At 40.9% G+C, this 18,483-nt stretch overlaps 1 pseudogene; it reads right to left on the reverse strand.

The window, feature by feature from the left end:
- Positions 1-285: 285 nt before the first annotated feature.
- LOC103299791 (glycolipid transfer protein-like) lies at positions 286-18,182 on the reverse strand (annotated as a pseudogene).
- Between the last annotated feature and the right edge of the window lie 301 nt (positions 18,183-18,483).

Consider the following 18,483-nt stretch of genomic DNA (forward strand, 5'->3'; position numbering starts at 1 on the left):
CCTAGGACTTGACTTATTAGCAACATTAACTGATTTTTATCACACTGAAATGAAGGCAGTTGGTCTGTGCTGCTGTGAAATTAAAGGTGATTCAGAAATAGAGTGGTTATTTACTGCTCTGTTAGGATAGACCCCAAAAATGACTTTTCAGAAACCTGAGCTGTCCCCTGCAACCCCAGCCAGACTTTGGGCTGCTCTAGGGGATGCAGGCCAAGGCAGCCTGCCGGCTTGCTTCACAGTGATTCTGGCTTGTCTGTTTCTGGGAGTGCTGGCTGCTGGGCACACCTACACCTTGTAGTTGAGCTCGGCGTTCATCGTGGTGTACATCTCATAGATGACATCAATGGTGGACATGTAGTTGACCAGGAAGACCTTCTCCAGGCACTCCTCCTCCATCACGTTCTGGCCCTTGGAGGGCACTTTGAGTAAGTCAGACTTGCAGGGCGCAGCATACAGCGCTGCCTGGAAGATCTTCTGCACCATCCAGCTGTGGTACTTATTGAGCGCCATCTCATAGGCGTTGGTAGTATTGACCTTGATGAGGTTAGGTGCCTCTCCTCCTGCTCCCCATCACAGATGCTCTGCAGGAAGACCTTAGATGAAGCAGAGGTCCATTTTTAGCCACATCAGCACCAGCGTGGCCCCCACTTTGGGCCACTCTGCTCCATACATTTCCTTCTCCGCCTCCAGGATGTTCTGCAGGAACCGGAACTTGGCCAGGTCAGTGTTGTACACAGTTTTGATTTTCATGATGTTACCACTTATGTCTTCCTTGATGGGTGTAAACACTGGGGACCCAAGGCAATCAAAGAAGGGCAGCAGGTGGGACACTGCCTCCAGGAAGGGCCCGGTCTTGATCTGCTTTTCCGCGTGCAGCGGCTTCAGCAGGGGTCGAGGCCAGCAGTGATGCCATTTTCTAATCGGATCTTCCTCTTCCTTCCCCAGCACACTCCAAACCTACTCTGGATGGACCACCCCAACCCTGAAGACCCTTAAGACCTTCCCCCCTATTTCTTTGACTTTCCCCCATCCAACTCACACCCTATTTTATTGCCTAGGGGTGCCCCTAACTGCTCCATTGGAGGCAGGGCCAGCCCTGCGAGGGGCTGTGGTGGTTCTGTTCTAATGGTCATTATGGTCATGATGCCATTATGGTCGCTGGCTTTTTATATATATAGATAACTCAGATCACTTGACTCCCCTGCAGAAAACTCTTCCCACTGTGCTTAAAATAAATTAAAACTCCCATTACATAAAAGCATGGCCTTGCCCCTTTCTCTTCTCCTTGGTCAACCCTTTCCCAAGCTTTAGTCACAAGGAATCAGCTATTTCCATTCCCTTCCCATACAGAGAGTGCCATCTCATTCTTCAAGTCTCCCTTCCTTCCCTGCCCTATTATCTGAAGTAGCCACAATTTGTTCTCTTACCCCTGTGAGACTACTACATTACCTTAATTATTTATTTCATTGTTTTTACCATTGTCTCATTTACAATTATTATTTATTGGTTTATAGCCTGTCATCCACTCTACAACGAATGCTCATGAAGACAGAAATCCATCTGGTTGGTACATTACTCTATCTCCCAGGCATAGAGCAGACCCGACCCTTAATAAATATTTGATGACATTGGGTAGCTATTAGATTGGGATACTGGTTCTATCATTTACTGTGTCATCTTTGTAAAGCTACTTAACATACATTTGCCTCCGTTTTCTAAAGACAATAGCTTGTTGTGAGAACTAATTAAAATAAAATATATAAGGCAACTAGAAAAATTACTAATAAAGTATTTATTGTTATTGGAAATTAACTGTTCCACATCATGTAAATTCTATTATCAAATAATAACTATCAGAAAACATGAAATTTAAAAGTGGTCTTCTGAAGATCATGCTTTAACCAACAATGAAATTTTAAAGAAGGGCATTTCTGAATTAATGACAAACAATAGTTGATATTAATGTAATTAGGAAGTTTTGTGGGTCCCATCAAACTCTTATTCAGAACTTGCTCCTCTTTCTAAGCATGGGTCTGGAATTAACTTTACAATGGAGAGCACAATATTTTCTTGCAAAAAAAAAAATAGAATTCAAGTCTGGAAATATGAACTTATTAACTCTGCAACCTTGGTCATGTAATCACTCAGCCTCCAATATTTTGTCTGTCAAATAATAGTATAAGATATCTAACTTATGGAGCTAGATGAGATTCATAACAACCTATATAAAAATACATTGCCTCCATAAGAACTAGCAGGGGGTTGGGGTTAGCAGGGATGTCTTCATTTCTACTCAATGAATTGCGTCCCTCCTAGGCTAGATGCTAGGAAAATACTAGATGCTGAAGATACCTGGGGACAATGAGGATGAAACAGAGCCTTCCTCTCAAAGAGCCCAGGGTATGGAGGAAACATGACCCAGTAAACAAAGTGAGCAGTGGAGGGAGGCAAGTCAGTGAAGGAAATAAGCAATAGTTGCAAAGGTTGCTGGCACAAGGGCAATTATTAACTCCATCTGGAGTGGGTGGGGTTGTTGTTGGGGAGGGCTTCCTGATCTCATCTGCTCTGACCCAGAGACGGTCTTGTGGTTAGGACCACTTCCAGGAGATCAGGAGAGCTCTGAAACTAATCTAGAGTTTGGCTCTGTTTAAGGTACACCTAAGCTGGCCTTGACGCACTCAAACCTCAAAGAAACTCAAACCCCATGTATTATATTCCAACTTGTAAGCTGACCCCAGGGCCACATATGCTCCTTGGAAGTCCTCTAAATTGAAGAAATGGAGCCAGAATAAACCACTAGGTTTTCATGGAATGCCCATCACCCCAACAATCACCTCTTATCTGCCTGCAGAAATTTTATACTTTATTCAAGGCCCAGGCTAAATCTCCTCTCCTCCAGGAATCCTTCCAGTCCTCTCTGTGTTAATCTCTCTCAGTCAATCTCAGTCTAGCCTTGATGCATTTTTTTAAGTCATAAAATCCATAAAAATTTTTATTGCACTAATTATTTATATTATCACATTTCTTACATTCGACAATATAAGCCATCATAATAGAAATATGTCCTTTTAAAATTTTTATTCTGCTTTGTTTTTAATGTTTTGCATAGAGTAAATGCTCTATCCCCAATGCCAGACTCATATTCATTTTTTATTTTTAAATATACTCTTAATGATTTCAGAGAGGAAAGGAGAGGGAGAGAGAGATAGAAACATTAATGATGAGAAAAAATCACTGATAGGCTGCCTCCTGCACTTTCCCTACTAGGAATTGAACCTGAACATGTGCCTTTGACCGAATCAAACCCGGGACCCTTCAGTCTGCAGGCCTGAGCCAAACAGGCCAGGGCTCATATTCTTTTTTTAATTTAATTTATCTTTATTGTTGAAAGTATGACAGATGTCCCTCTTTTTTCCCCCATTAGTCCCCCCACCCCATTCCCTTTTCTAACCCAAGCCTTCCCCACCCTATTGTCTGTCCATAGACTATGCATACATACATATATCAGACTCATATTTTAAAAGCAAGATTCTAATATGGAACAAGTCTAGTTTTTAGGAAAAAGGAAAAAAGTGGGCAGAACACAGGTACATCCCTACGGTGTGATTAAATAACCTAGGGAGAGATATTTGATTGACACTGGCACCATAATCGGCCTAAAATCCTTTCAATAGACTACTCACCATTCTATTCAAAAAAGCAAATATTGCTTGATAAGATATCAGCTTTATTTTTTTTTTTTTTTTGTAGAAGTTATGGAGTTGTTTTCAAAGACACCTGGAAACATGTTATCTGAGAACACATATTAAGAAGAGAATAGATGAAACATTTGCTCTTTATTAACTGAATAACCTTGGGAAGAATCTCCCTCAACTCTTGCACCCTCAGAGTTCTTGCTCATAGATATTTACATTATTTACAAAATAGGGATAGTGAAGCTTTTGTTCAGATGTGAGGATACAGATAAGGTATCTGTGAAAGTGCCTGGAGTAGTAGAAACTCAAATTTGGTCCTCTATTTCCCTCCCCCTGAACAAAGTGCTGGTTTACCATTCATTAATCCATTACCCAATAAATATTTATTACATGCTTGCTATAGGCCAAGTGCTATGGGCACAGCAATGAATAACAAAGAATGGTTCCTATATTTATAGTGGGCAAGATAAATATTTAACAAATAATAGCATAATTAAATAATCACTGTTGTGGCATGTGCTATAAAAGAAGAACTATAAAGTACCAAAAGAGCAAATAACAAGGTAAGTCTATCCTAGTCTTTGGGGGATTGGTTAGGAAAGACTTCAGGAACAGGAATACATGCATGTGCTGAGAGGACATTTTAGAACATGAGGCTTTTTGGGTACTGGTTGTCCAGCCAAGGACTTGCTTAAGACCAACACAGGAATGGAGCAGATATGTTAAGGGCATGAGAACAGACAAGGAAAGTCTCTAAATTACAAGTGGAAGATGATATATGGTTGCTGGGGATTATCCCAGAGTAGTCAGTCTCCTTTTAGCCCTAAGATTGCAACAGGAAGCTACTAAGGAGCAAACATATTTTTGAAGTGTTAATCAATACTATTTTTCCCTAAAAATTTTCCCATTGTCCCTCCTCTTTTTCCTCCCTTCCTCATCCTCACCCCAATCCCTTTTTGCCTTAGGGGAAGGATATTACATAACAACCACAACAAAAAGCAAAGAAAAATAAATGTCTTCCTACATATTGTTTCCAAAGATAGAGATTCAAGTGCAGAAATGGCTCGACACAGATAGATGTTTAAGAGCAAGAGATATGAGGAATGTTGGGCTTCCAAACCCAGGGGGTTGAGGAAGGTAGAGTTTCTCACTACCTCAAACATAGAAAATATGCCCCTTGTGGGCAGAGAAGGAGAGCTGGTGACAAAATGATGAGGATATAAACATTGGTGAGTCTAGAGGAGGCTCTGCTTCTGAAATGTGGCCAAACCCAAGAGGTATGAAAACTCCAAAAGCAGAAGAACGGATGTTCTCCTTATAGAGCCTCAAGGAAGTGGCAAGATCTTGGGAAGGTACTGACTAAACAGCTGGCCCAGACCCAGGGTGAGCCTCCCATGCACTGTGCCAAGTGGCCTAATGACTCTTATGTCCAGAGTTCTGCATAGAAATAGTAAACACAGCTGCTGGAGCCCATTAGGCATAGGCAGGCGGACCATCAAGATGGTGAGTCATGAAGGCAAATGGCCAAGTCCCTGCAGGAAAATGAAATAGATAGTAACCATCAGGACATTGAAGACCCTACACAGAATAAGATCAAGTTGCACAACTTCAGGAAATGGGATATAGAGATAAAAACTGGTTGTTATATCAAAATGGAAAATTACACGTTTATACACCTTGTTTTGCAAGCTGATATTCACGCCTACTTTACCTGTTACACTATCTGTTCTGTGATGGCAGAATTGCTTTCCCATCACCTGAGCTATTCCCAAACTTCTTTATTCCAATTTAATTCCCACACTTGTATTAAGCCCCAGTATCATTGCAAGTATTTTTTTAAGAAAAATCAAATTGTTATAAATTTTGTTCTTAGTGTGGACCTATGTGACCTGCTGTGAAGTGGCCTCCATTTGATAAGCTGCAGAGAAAATTAAAAAGAAAGCAAGTGTGATCCTCCTCAGATGCAGGCACTGAGCACAGGCCCCTGTGACTGGAAATCTGTATGTGCTGGTGCTGGCGGAGCTTTGCGACGTTCTGCCTGGAGTCTGCCTTTGAAGCGTGCCCAAACGGGACTATGAATCGCAAACACGAGCCACACTACACTCAACTACAAGACTGAGAAACATACTTTTGTCTGATGTTGTCCCATCTAAGGTGGTTTTTAGCTTTTACATAAAAGTGATTACTCAAGCTTCAAAGCTAGCTGTTCCTTGGCAAAGTGTTACACAAATTCTTGGGAGAAGAAAGGATGAAAATTCAGTGTTTTTGGGTCTCTTCTGGGGTTCCCTTTTTAGGTCACTTTCACCAATTAGCTCCTAAAGATTCTTGCTGACAGCAATTTGTAGATGAAAATCCAAACCAAATGAGCCCCAGCTGCAGGGCAAATGCTTCCATGGTAAAGCAGGGAACATATTAGGAACTGGCTCAACAAAATACACTAAGTGTGGGAATTTAGCTAAGGAACCTCAAGGAGATTTAGGCCCCAAGGAATAAATTCTTAGTCAGTCCAGCTATTTCCCGTCTCTGTCCTTTCATTTATTCATTTATTTATTTATTTTTTAAATACCACATGGCCTGATCCTGGACTCTGGCTTCATCCTTCTGCATGCTACATTGAGTCACCTTGGCCTTGAAGATTGAGCGTGGGCTTAACAGGCTCATTCTAGGGTCTGTTTTTACCAACCTCCCACCATCTGGATGGGAACACCACTATTTTGTTCTTATAAAGAAGGAGATGCCGAATGTCACATTCAGAACTTGGAAGGAAAATTCAAGTAAATAGAACAATAAACTTCATAATAAGTGAAAATTGATTTCAGAGTGTGTCCTAGGCATGGTTATTTTGGAAGAACAGACTTTTTATAGATGTCATGTTGCATTCTGCATGTTTTTCAAAATGACTAGTTAACCTTGTGGTTAATAAAGGAGAATCGTGTTCTCTGTGTGATATGCCAGTACTTAATATTCTTAGAAATGATACTGTGCTCTGGGTATCTGAGAGTAGGCCAGAAGAACTTCCCAAAATAGCAAAGGGAACAGTTGCAATAAAATTTCAGAATCTTAAAGGAAGGGTAGGTTAGAAAAACAAAAAAGTACAATGTTTTAATCCTTTCTGTATCAGTCTGCTAGAGCTGCCATAACACAGTACCACAGACAGAATGGCTTAAAGAACAGAAATTTATTTTCTCACAATTCTGGAGACTAAAACCCAAGATCAAAGTGTAGACAGGCTTGGTTTCTCCTGAGGCCTCTCTTTGACTTGAGATGGCCATCTTCTCCCTGGGTTCCCTCTTGTCTTTCCTCTGTGCACACATCCCTGCTGCCTCTTTTTGTATCCCAATCTCCTTTTCCTATCAGGACACCAATCATATTGGGTCACGGCCCACTCTAAGAACCCAATTTTAGCTTCATTAACTTTTTTAAGGCCCTATATCTAAATACAGTAGCATTCTGAAGTGATGGGAAGGAGGGGGAGGTTGGAGGGAGAAAATCAATTAGCTTATAATACTTACTAGGACACTAATATTTAATCTTGCTGAATATTATAGCATGCATCTTCCTATTTGAGTCTTGAGAGGAAGTAAACCACACAGTTAACAATATTCAGATCATGAATATTTAGAATTGTTATTGATGTTATTAAATCAAGATATTATTTTTCCCTGTACACTGAGCAATGTGTCCTTGTTCATCACCTCATTCTCTTCCCCATACAAAAAGTAAAAATCTATGGCACACTGTGGCTGTCACCCAGCAGCCTCTATCTCCCTCTGGGAAGAACTCTGGTGTATCTTCTTATAAGAACACTAATTGTATCAGATCAGGGCCCACCCTTATGACTTCATTTAACTTTACTTCCCTAGAGGCCCTCTAATACAGCCACACTAGGCGTGACGGCTTTCACACATGAATTTTGACACAAACATTCAGTCCATAACAGAAGCCTTCTAAGCAGCAGAGATTTATTTATTTTTTTATTCAGAGGCAAAAGAAAAGATACAGAGATGAATTAAACACAACATCTTACCAAGGCTTGGAATTACTGTACAATTTAGCACAGTGTCTAGTACATAGGAGAAGTTCAGTGAATCTTATTGAATAAAAGAACAAATGAATTATTCTATTCTTTTTAGATTGGGGTCTAAAGTATAAAATAGATGTTTCAAGGCAAATTTTATGGGTGATATCATCTCTCAGGGAAAGATAAATAAACTGATTCTCTTTGAAATAGGCTACCTGAGAGTTCATAAAGAAAGTCATCTATGATTAAGTAGCATGCAAAATATATGGAAATACATATATCCTCTCCCTCTCCCTCTTCCTCTCTCTCCCTCTCCCTCTCCCTCTCCCTCTCCTTCTCCCAATATGTTCTCTAGGTGCCTGGAGCAGAGTAAATGAACAAGATGAGTTGAGGAAGAGGGATAAGTAGAGAAGAGAGTCAACTAAAATAGAAAAAGAAAATCTGTATGATAAGATTTCACATATGGCCCTAGCTGGTTTGGCTCAGTAGAAAGAGCATTGGCCTGCGAAAGGGTCCCAGATTTGATTCTGGCCAAAGGCATATGCCCGGGTTGCAGGATCGATCCCCCCAGTTGTGGGTGTGCAGGAGGCAGTCAATCAATGATTGTCTCTCATCATTGATGTTTCTATCTCTCTATCTCACTCTGAAATCAATAAATATATATATATATAAAATATTTCATATATGCATTTATATAAAATCATATATAATTTGTTTAATATTTTGTAAATGACAAAAACCACTCATCCAGAAGGAGTAATGAGTAGTTCCTTCCAAATATAAGTAACAAAATAAACAGAGATAAGATGTCACTATGATGAAGAAAGTCAAATCTTCAAATTGCAGATAGTAATTCTGACCTCAAGACAGAATTAATAAAATGTGTTGCGTGAGCTTATATCAAAAGCTCACCCAGAGCCAACATGGATTTATCTAATAAAACTATGCCAAACTGGCCTCTTTCCCTTTTGGGTAAAATACTAGACTAGAAAATCAGCACAATGCTGTAGGAATAGTACGTTTGGATTTCAGCAAAGCATTTGAAAAATTACTCTGTAACAATTTTGTGGGCAAAATTAAGAAATAGTGGTTTAAACTTATATCCTGAATATTAAATGGGTCCTGTTATTATGGAAATAAAGGTTTGTAATAGTTTGAAACAGGTTTTGCCATGGACCTTTTCCAGGCCATTTATCAATACCTTCACAATCATTTTTTTTTTAATTGTCAGATTTCCAGAGAATGAAAGGTTGTAAGGACTTACTAAAATGCTTGATTGAGATCTTGACAGGTCAGAATAATGGATCTAAACTGAAAAGAAAAAATATAAAAGTCATACACATAGATTAAAAGAGTGGAATTGAGCAGATTTTGTTTAAGTGTGGCTTGTGTTGAAAAAATAAACAAAAGTAACTGTGGTTTTGGCTGACAGCAGGCTCCATCTGAGTCATGTGTCATTAAACCCTGGGAAGTCAATGACCTTTGTAACTGCATTGCTAAACATGTAGGTTCAGACAAAGGGAGATGATGGCCCACAACGTTAATGAGATGCTGGTCTGAGTATATCTGGGATATTGATTTTGAACAGCATATTTTTAAGGGATTCCAACCAACTAAAATGTATGCAGAGGGGATAATCAAAGAAGTAGAGATTCTGGAAGCTACATTATATGCAGAATTGTAAAGAAGCTGGGATTTCAATGCTTCATAGCAACTTACATCTGTTTGACTCACCTCCCAACATCACACAAAGCTCTATCACCTACACTTGTCCTCATCCTGGACCATTTGCTCCAATTTCCCTCCTCTATTTCCTGATTTCCCCAGCCCTGCCTTCATGATAGCTCTTCTTTAGGTAAAGGAAATCTTTCATTCATATAACATTTACTGACCATCTATAATATACCAGGCTACTTTTCTAAGCACTTTAAGTATCAATGAACAAAACAGACAAAAAAATCCATGTCTTTGTGGGGCTAACATTCTAGAAAGTAACAGACGGTACACAATAGATAACATAAATGAGTAAATTATATGGTATGTTGAAAACTGATAAATACTATGGGAAAAATGAAATAAATAGAATAGTGTGGAGGGATTCAAGAGCTCAAAATAAAGCTGTAATTTTAGGTGGTGTCATCAGGGTAGGCCTCCTTGAGAAGATGCCAATTGAGTAAATTTGAAGGGGTTAGTAACATGGCTACCTGGGAGAAAAGTTCCACTGCAAAAGCCCTAAGGGCTGTGTGCCTGGAAGGGAGTGAGAGAAGGAAGAATAGCAGAAAATGAATTCTGAGAGGTAATGGTAACAAGTAAAGACTTCAGTTTTCATTCTAATTAAGGTGGGAATCTATTGAAAGGTTGTGTGCAGAGGAGCAACATGATCTGACTTACCAGTATATTTCTAACAGATTGCTCCAGTTATGGTGTGCGAGAGGATCATAATGGAAGCTGAGATACTGCAGAAATCCAGGTGAGCAATGATTCAGTTCACATCAGCATATTGGCGGGTAGGTATGAGAAAGTAGAGCAAACAAGACTTCTTGAATATTTAGATGGAAGATATGAACAAAAGAGAGGAATTGAGACCTATTAAGATTTTCAGCCTGAAGTTGCCATCAAGTGAATATTGGGATAGGGTGGTGGTAGAACATCTTTTGGGAGGAAGATCAAAAGTTCAATGTTGGATATATACAGTTGACTGTCTATTAGTGGAGACATCAAGTAGAAAGTTTAATATAGGAGATCTGGATTATGGATATAAATGTGGAAGTCTTTGGAATGTAGGTGGCATTTTAAGCCATGAAGGTGAATTATAGCATCACGGAAGTGAGGACAGACAGAGAGGATTAAGTTTGAACTCTAGGGCTCTCTGACTGTAGGAGGTCAAGCGATAAAGAAAGAAGCAACAAAGCAGGAAAGGAGAATCTAGCATTTTAGGAATACCACTAGGAGAGAGCCATGTCTTAGAAGCCAAGTGAAGAAAAAGATCAACCGTATCTACTGCTTTGATAGGTGAGGTAAGATGAGAACTGAGAATGGACCATTGGCTTTAGGACTATGGAGCTGATTAGGGACTTTGGCAGGAACAGTTTCAGTTCTGTGGTCAGGGACTAAACCAATCTGAAATGGGTTGAATAAGGAGAAGGAATTTTAAAATTTAAATTTTTTCTCAAAATGGATGGTAACTATAAAAGAAAGTGAAATCAAAGGAATATGTTTTTAGATGGGGTCATTAACAGAATGTGTGGTTGCTGCTAGGAATCATTAGAGAGTCAAAACTTGATCAGAGAGAGAAGAAAGAATTGCAGCAGTGATGTCCTTTGGTAGATAGTTTATGGGTCTAGTGAAAAAGTAGAGAGAGCTCTTGCAATTGAAGGCACAGAGTTTGTCTGTGGAAGCAAGTAGGAAGGCAGACTAGAACAGTACACATGCTGTTTATGGTTGGACTAGAGGCCTGGTGCACAAAATTCATGCACTGGGGAGAGGGGTTCCCTCAGCCCAGCTTGCACCCTCTCCAATCTGGGACCCCTCAGGGGATGTCCGACTGCTGGTTTAGGCCCAATCCCTGTGGACTGCTGGCTCCCAACCACTCACCTGCCTGCCTGCCTTATTGCCCCAAACCGCTTCTGCCTGCCAGCCTGATCAGTTCCTAACCACTCCCCTGCCAGCCTGATCAACACCTAACTGCTCCCCTGCCAGCCCAATTGCCCCCAACTGCCCTCCCCTGCTGGCCCGATCACCCCCAACTGCTTTCCCCTACTGGTCCAGTCACCCCCAACTGCCCTCCCCTGCTGGCCTGGTCACCCTTAACTGCCTTCACCTGCAGGCCTGATATCCTCAACTGCCCTCCCCTGCTGGCCTGGTCGCCCCCAACTGCCCTTCCTCCCCTGCAGGCCATCTTGTGACCACATGGGATGGCCATCTTGTGTGAGGGTGTGACAGTCAATTTCCATATTACCTCTTTATTATATAGGATGGGGTGGTGGGAGTCTGAGAAATTCTCTTCTGATTATTTCAGTTTTCTTCAGACAGTGCAGTTTTATCCCTAGACCACAAATTCTCTCAACTTGAATGTTTTTAGCATCACAGAAAAATCCCTTACTTGTCCAGCTAGTCTAAAACCCAACACTTCCATGCAGACCCTCTGGTGCAACATCCTTGCCTGATCCATCCCAGCCACCACAAGAGGGACCCAGACATATGTATAGCCAAGAAAAGTGATAATACATGCAGAAGACTACTAGCTATATTTTAGTGTTTGCAGCATTGGTATTTTGTGCTATTTTAACAAAATAGAGTGAATGTGGAAAGCCCAAGCTATGAAATTAAATACACATTGCTCAAATGCTACTCTTCTTTCTTTATGTTGGAACTTGCGTAAGCTAACCTGTCTGATCCCATTTCTACATTTGTAGATAATAGAAGTATATACTTCCCTCTGTCACTTCTAGCCTCCCAAATGTGGAGAGTGGAGACTCTCCTCTGGCCCGTTAGATGTCCAAAGATACCTAGGGCCTGGTTGTTACAAGCATGTGCGCTCATGGAGGAACCTCATGAGGTCTCAAAGCACAGGCAAAGTGCAGCTCTCATCCACGGTGGAGCAGTCAGACACGGGGAGTCATTGAGGGCTGCTGTGCCCAGCCCCTGCTCCGGGCATTGTTGGATGCCGTCACCATAGTCCACTCCTGGCCCCATCTATTTCCCAGCCCCAGACCAGTTTCTGAATGGTTTCAGGAAGGGCACATCCTTCTGATGTCTGAAGCTTAATTTTTCCTCTACATCATTTACCCACCTTCATTTTTCCTAGTTTCATTCTGAGCATAAAAGTGTTACATCACTCTACCACCACTCACAGAGGCACTCCCATATCATCCCTACTACGTGGCCTATATAGAGAAGCAGTGACAATACTAAGAAAACTGCTAGATCAGAGACTTCACCCGCCTCACTAGGAACTACCTTGATGCTTCTCCTGGTCTGTTTTAATTGTCTTGTGAATTATTCTAAGTTTCTTCAGAAAGTCTTTGTAATGTGAATTATGATGGAAAAGTTTGAATCTAGAAAACTGCTCAAATCTAAATAATCTGACTATCCCAATCACTAATTAAAATGCAACAATATTAATATTAATAATGAGCCACGGCTTCATCTTTGCTCAGCCCACATCAAACTGGCATTCGGTTTATTATTCTTCACACATACAGAGTGGAGAGACAAAGTTGCCAATCACTAACATGATATAATTAAAAAGAGGTCTAAAGGTGTCTCAGAAATATCTCCTCCATCTTCCTGAACATTCTTTTGTTAATGATAGTAATTGGATTAAGGCTTTATGTCTTCAGAAAGACCCTAGGGAAAAGCCTATTAAGATGTCTACTCCCAGTAATATATTCCAGTGATTAGCTGATCAAATTAGCAGTGTGCCACTAATGCCAGCGAGCTTCCATGTATGTGACAATGTGTACAAAACGTTCTTTTTTAATATTTATTTATTAAATTTATTGGGGTGACATTGATCAACATGAACATATAGGTTTCAGGTGTGGCTTTCTATGTTACAAGGTCTATACAGTATATTGCACCATGTGCCCACCACCAAAAGTCAAATCTTCTATCACCATATACTATGACCCCCTTCTACCGCCACACAAAACTTTCAAAAAGATGGAAGGGAAAGGTCAGAAACATGAAGCAAATATGGGCTGCTACAGTGGGCACCTGAGGATGCTGGGCTCCCAATGAAGGAAGTGAGGTCAGATCTTGAGGATCAGGAACATGAGGCTCTGCAACTTAACTCTACAATTCTAATTATGTGCAGTCAGAGAGAATGTTTTACTGATTTTGATAGGATGGCTTAGGCATAGAAAACAAAAGATTACACAGCCTTCTCTGGTGTAAATTATACTATCTCCAAAGAACTGACCTTATCCTATTGAGTAAAGAGAGAATATGCTAATTGACCATCACACCCTCATAAAGATGGCAGTGCCCACAGCCAATAAGGAGGGAATATGCTAATTGACTGCCACACCTTCAAATATGGCAGTGCCCACAGCCACAAGATGGCAGTGCCCAGTCCCCTCAGCCCCACCGGGGAGGCAGGCGTGCTGCATGGCTGGCCCACCCCCAGGCGGGTCTGGCCGCTCTGTGCGCCTGCCTCCGAAGTCCTCCAGTTCCCTCAGCCCCCCAGCTGCCCAGGCACAGGCAAGGCTCGAATGTTGGCTGCCCAGCCACCCAAAGCCAGCCCGAGGCACAGGCAAGCCTCTGATGGCAGCTGCCCAGCCTCCCAGGGCCACCGGAGGCTCAGGTAACCAGGGCCGCTGAGGCTTGCACTTCTGGCAATGGCAGCATCAGAGATGTGATGGGGATGCCTTCCCCTGATCGCTGGGTCGCCTCCCACCCCTGAGGGCTCCAGGACTGTGAGAGGGGGCAGGCCGGCTGAGGGACCCCCCTCCAGTGCATAAATTTTCATGCACCGGGCCTCTAGTTTAATATAAATATTTGATAAATGCCTGAAAGAAGACTATGTCCTAAACTCTTCAAATCTGAGAAAGACCTTAAGTTCTTTTCGGACAGTAAAATGCAAACTGACAGACTGGTTAGGTGGAGACGTGAGCGGAAATTATCATTCCAGATGAAATTACTCAGGTTAGTGTTGCTTTCAGAAGAAGGGCAGGTTCTATCTTCACAGAGATGAGTGAAATTTAACACCAAGTAGTTTAATGCCTTCTCTCCCCAGGAAAACTAAGGCATCCCTGTTATTTCTTTCCAGCAGTGAGTCTGCAATTTTCTGCAGCCACCAGCAGGTTGATAGTGGACCATTAGGCAAGCATTTCTCAGCCATGATGTTCCAGGATGCCAACATACTGAAGTGTGAAGCCCTAGAAAGAGATGTAGGTGGTGTTCTGACTTATTCTTAGGGACTGTCGCTTATCACCAACCTACTTTATCAATTGAGCTGCCTTGTCATCAAGTTCTAGGCAGGAGCTCCTTCACCAGAGATTTCCAAGGAATATAACATGGAGTAGAGATGCAGTCTACCCCAAAGAACTGGTATCATAGCAAGAAATAAACCTTTGTTGAAGCCAATGAGAGTTTGAGATTGTTAGTGCAGTGTAACTTAGTCCAGGCTGGCTAACACGAATATGGTTATTACGTCACTAGGTGAGAATGAGATGGGATAGTGGTAGGAAAAAAACTTGGAAGTGACTGGAGCCAGTGTATGCCAAGTGGCAAAGGGTAGATTTTATTTTTATGGGTGGAAAGTTTAGTAGGGATGAGAAGGAAAATTAATCCTGAGAGCAGAGGGAAAGATTATCGGAAAGAACAAATACAGGAGACAGGAAATCAGTTAGGCTATGATAATAGTAGTCCCAATGAGAGGAGCAAGAGCAGGGTTCATACACTTAAAAAATTGGAGGCTTGTGCCAGAGTGATTAGGAAAGAAAAAAAAATCATTGCCCATAAAAATTTACTTTGTGTGGACAATGGGAAGATGATTCAAAGATGATATCAAGATTTTGATAGTAATATCTTGGAAAATAGTATCATATATAATATATTTTATAATGGCTATAATAAATTCCTTACAGAGTTTATTGAGCTTAGGATAAAGATGAACTGTCCAGTGAGAGATGTTTAGAGGCAGTTGACTGTGAGGGTCTAAGTCAAGCATATCAAACTTGTGGCCTGCGGGCTGCATGCGGCTCACAATGAATATTTTTGTGGCCCAACCAATATAACGGTATGTAAGAAACTTTTTAATAAAAATTTCGTCACTTAGTTTTTACAATATCCTGTTATACATGATTATTAATAATGAACTACAACGTTCGCTAATGACTGATTACTATATTCATGTTGCATTCATTTCCCTGATGTGCCTTTTTCGCAGACGCACTATTTCTCTCCACTAATACTAGCAGAGACTATTTTAGCAACCGATTGCCACATCATAAGTCTTGGACTGACTTATTTGGTGTGCGCAACAGGAAATATTTCACTTTCAGAGAACAAGAAAAATAGGTTTATTTGTGTTATGCTTATTAATTTGTGCAGCTATTCAGTGCCTGGTAAGTTAATGTTCAAGAAAAAAATATTAATTTTTAGTAAAATGTTCTATTATTTTATGTTAACGATTACTCATTTATTTTAGCCCTTTGTATTCAGCATGTCTCTATCGAAATAAACCTATATTTCTATGAAAATTGAAGCTTTTGCTTTTTTGCAGCCCGCATAAACTTAAACTTTGTTTATTTGGCCTGTGTTATCCTTTGAATTTAACATGCTTGTTCTAACTAGTGGGAATCCCAGTGTGATTTACATATTAAGGCATCCTTTGCATAAGCATGCAATTTGAACAATGTTATCTAGGGATAGTGGCTGGAAGTGAGAGTAGTCTAAGAAAAAGGCAGTTGAAGTTTGGGCAAAGAATGAAGCTGGTCAGAGGAATGCCAGGCATTTAAGAGGAAAATGCTGCCATGGCTGGTTGGTAAGGAGCTATGTTTGGATCTTGCAGAGGTAATTAGGAGTGTAAGGAGGCAAATTAATGCCTACTCTTTGGTTAACTGCAAATAGGTGCTTAAATGTTTTTGCTATTATTCTAAAGCAATTAAGCTTTGATTTAAAAAAAAGTAGTACACAACTATAAGTCCAGGAATGTATAGACACTCAAAATGAGTGTGAATTTGAAGTTTTCCTCATGCAAAAATGAAAACCAGAAACAGAGTAGCACCTACTTGAAAAAATTCTTTACACATGAAAGTTTATAGTATTGAACTTTATTTATTATATCTTTGCTATCCTACCAGTTAGAAAGATTACTACATTCATTTTTTATTGACTAATTATAATTTTAAGAACAAGTGTTCATGATTAGATAAGGACCTATTAATCTTGTTTCTCAGTTTCTACGTCTCAGGAAAAGCTAATGAGCATAATTGAAGGTCTGAATTTCTTGTCCATACCCTTTTCTAGACCCTCCAGGGTACACAGGCAATACACCCGCCAGTTTGGAAGTTTTGCCAAGGCAGCTCCATGAATAAAATGGGTTGGTGATATGCCACATTCTCCAGGAATAATTCAGAACACCACCTGTTTCTCTTTCCTGGGCTTCTCACTTCAGTATGTAGGCATCCTGGGACATCATGGCTGAGAAATGCTCACCTAATGGTCCACCATCAACCTGCTGGTGGCTGCAGAATTTACAGACAAGCTACAGGGAGACTGCTGGAAAGAACTCATGGGGAAAAGAGTGATGGCAAAACTACACATGGCTCCATAGCGATTATCCATATTGCACTGGTCAAAGCAGGCCCAATGGGCATACCTGGTATTAATAGGGTTGGAGGTATAATTTTTCCACATTGAAGATCCTAATAGGGAATGTCAGCAAAAAGTTTGAACAAATAATACAATATATCACATCATCATTAAAGGTACAGCATAAGTCCCCCCGTTTTTTCAGTGTCTCCATTCTTCTTGAAGGCCATGGCATTTCAACCTCACCACTACTGAGCCCGATAACACTTCGTTGCAGGTATTGTCTGTGCACTGTAGGACATTCAGCTGTACTCCAGCAGATACCAATAGCTCCTCACACACCCACTGTGTCAATCAAAAATGGCTCCAGAATTTGGGAAATGTTGCCTGGAGGGGCAAAATCACCCAGTCCATGAGTCCTTAAAGAACAGAAACTATGTCTTAATCATTAGTGCATCCTCATGGCACCAACTACTATAAATGGTATAGGTTTAATAATTATTATAAAATAGAATGGAAAATACATAACAATTTTTTTTTTATTCACAAAATCGAGGGCAGTATTTGCCTCTCAGGTTTCTTTAGGGAAAAATAAACTTTAGAGACAAAAACAACAGAGTTGGAATTTGGCTGCACCACTCCATGAGACTCTGGGAAAGTTGCTTAACTTAAGTTTTTTCATCTCCAAAATGGGTACAGTAGTCTGTCCCTTCTAATTTTGTGGTGACAAGTCAATGAAAACCATGTGGTCTGTGGCACATGCTCAATAAACGGTGGTTGTGAGAAGACGGAGGGAAGCTAGGTCGTCAGGAACTGGGACCATGGAGTGGGGAAATAGAACCGGAAACCCAACTAGGCAGAGTTACTAAGACACCCCAACTGGGTGGGGAAGGAAAGGCATGTGTGGGAAACATGAGCTTTAAAATGTATAGATATCGCTAAAAGTGGCAGCTTGCAGATAACCAATCACAAGACAGTGAGGCGTATAACCAATCCTAAGAATGTTATTAAGGCAACATTCTTTGAAAGGACCAATCAGGAGGAACTAACAAGTATATATACAAAAAAAACAACAAGCATGCTTGCTTTTTCCCTCTCCCTGCACAGCCCGCAGTGAATACCTGACGCTCCTGTTGCGGGGAGCACATCCCCTTGCCCGTGTGGCCTATGGCCATGAGGGCCGCCACACATGGACTAACAGACATTAATTCGCACGGATGCTCTCAGTAAACTTTGCTCCCCCTGTTTTTGTCCACAACTTCATTCTTCGATTTCACGGGACAACAAACTCGGACTCAACTCCCTACATGTTGGTTTCCGTTGTGATCACCAGCAGCAACAGCATCGTGTCCTCCGTCACACCCATAAAATGTGAGACGTTTAAAAACGATTTGCCCTTTTGCGTAGACATACCAAATGTTACTCCCAGGAAGAGACCCGCATAGTTCAACAAAATCTAGCCTACATTTGTTTCCCCATAAATAAGACTTGTCAAGAAACTTGAGC

This window comes from Eptesicus fuscus, chromosome 2, assembly GCF_027574615.1.
Source record: "Eptesicus fuscus isolate TK198812 chromosome 2, DD_ASM_mEF_20220401, whole genome shotgun sequence".
Classification (NCBI taxonomy): domain Eukaryota; kingdom Metazoa; phylum Chordata; class Mammalia; order Chiroptera; family Vespertilionidae; genus Eptesicus; species Eptesicus fuscus.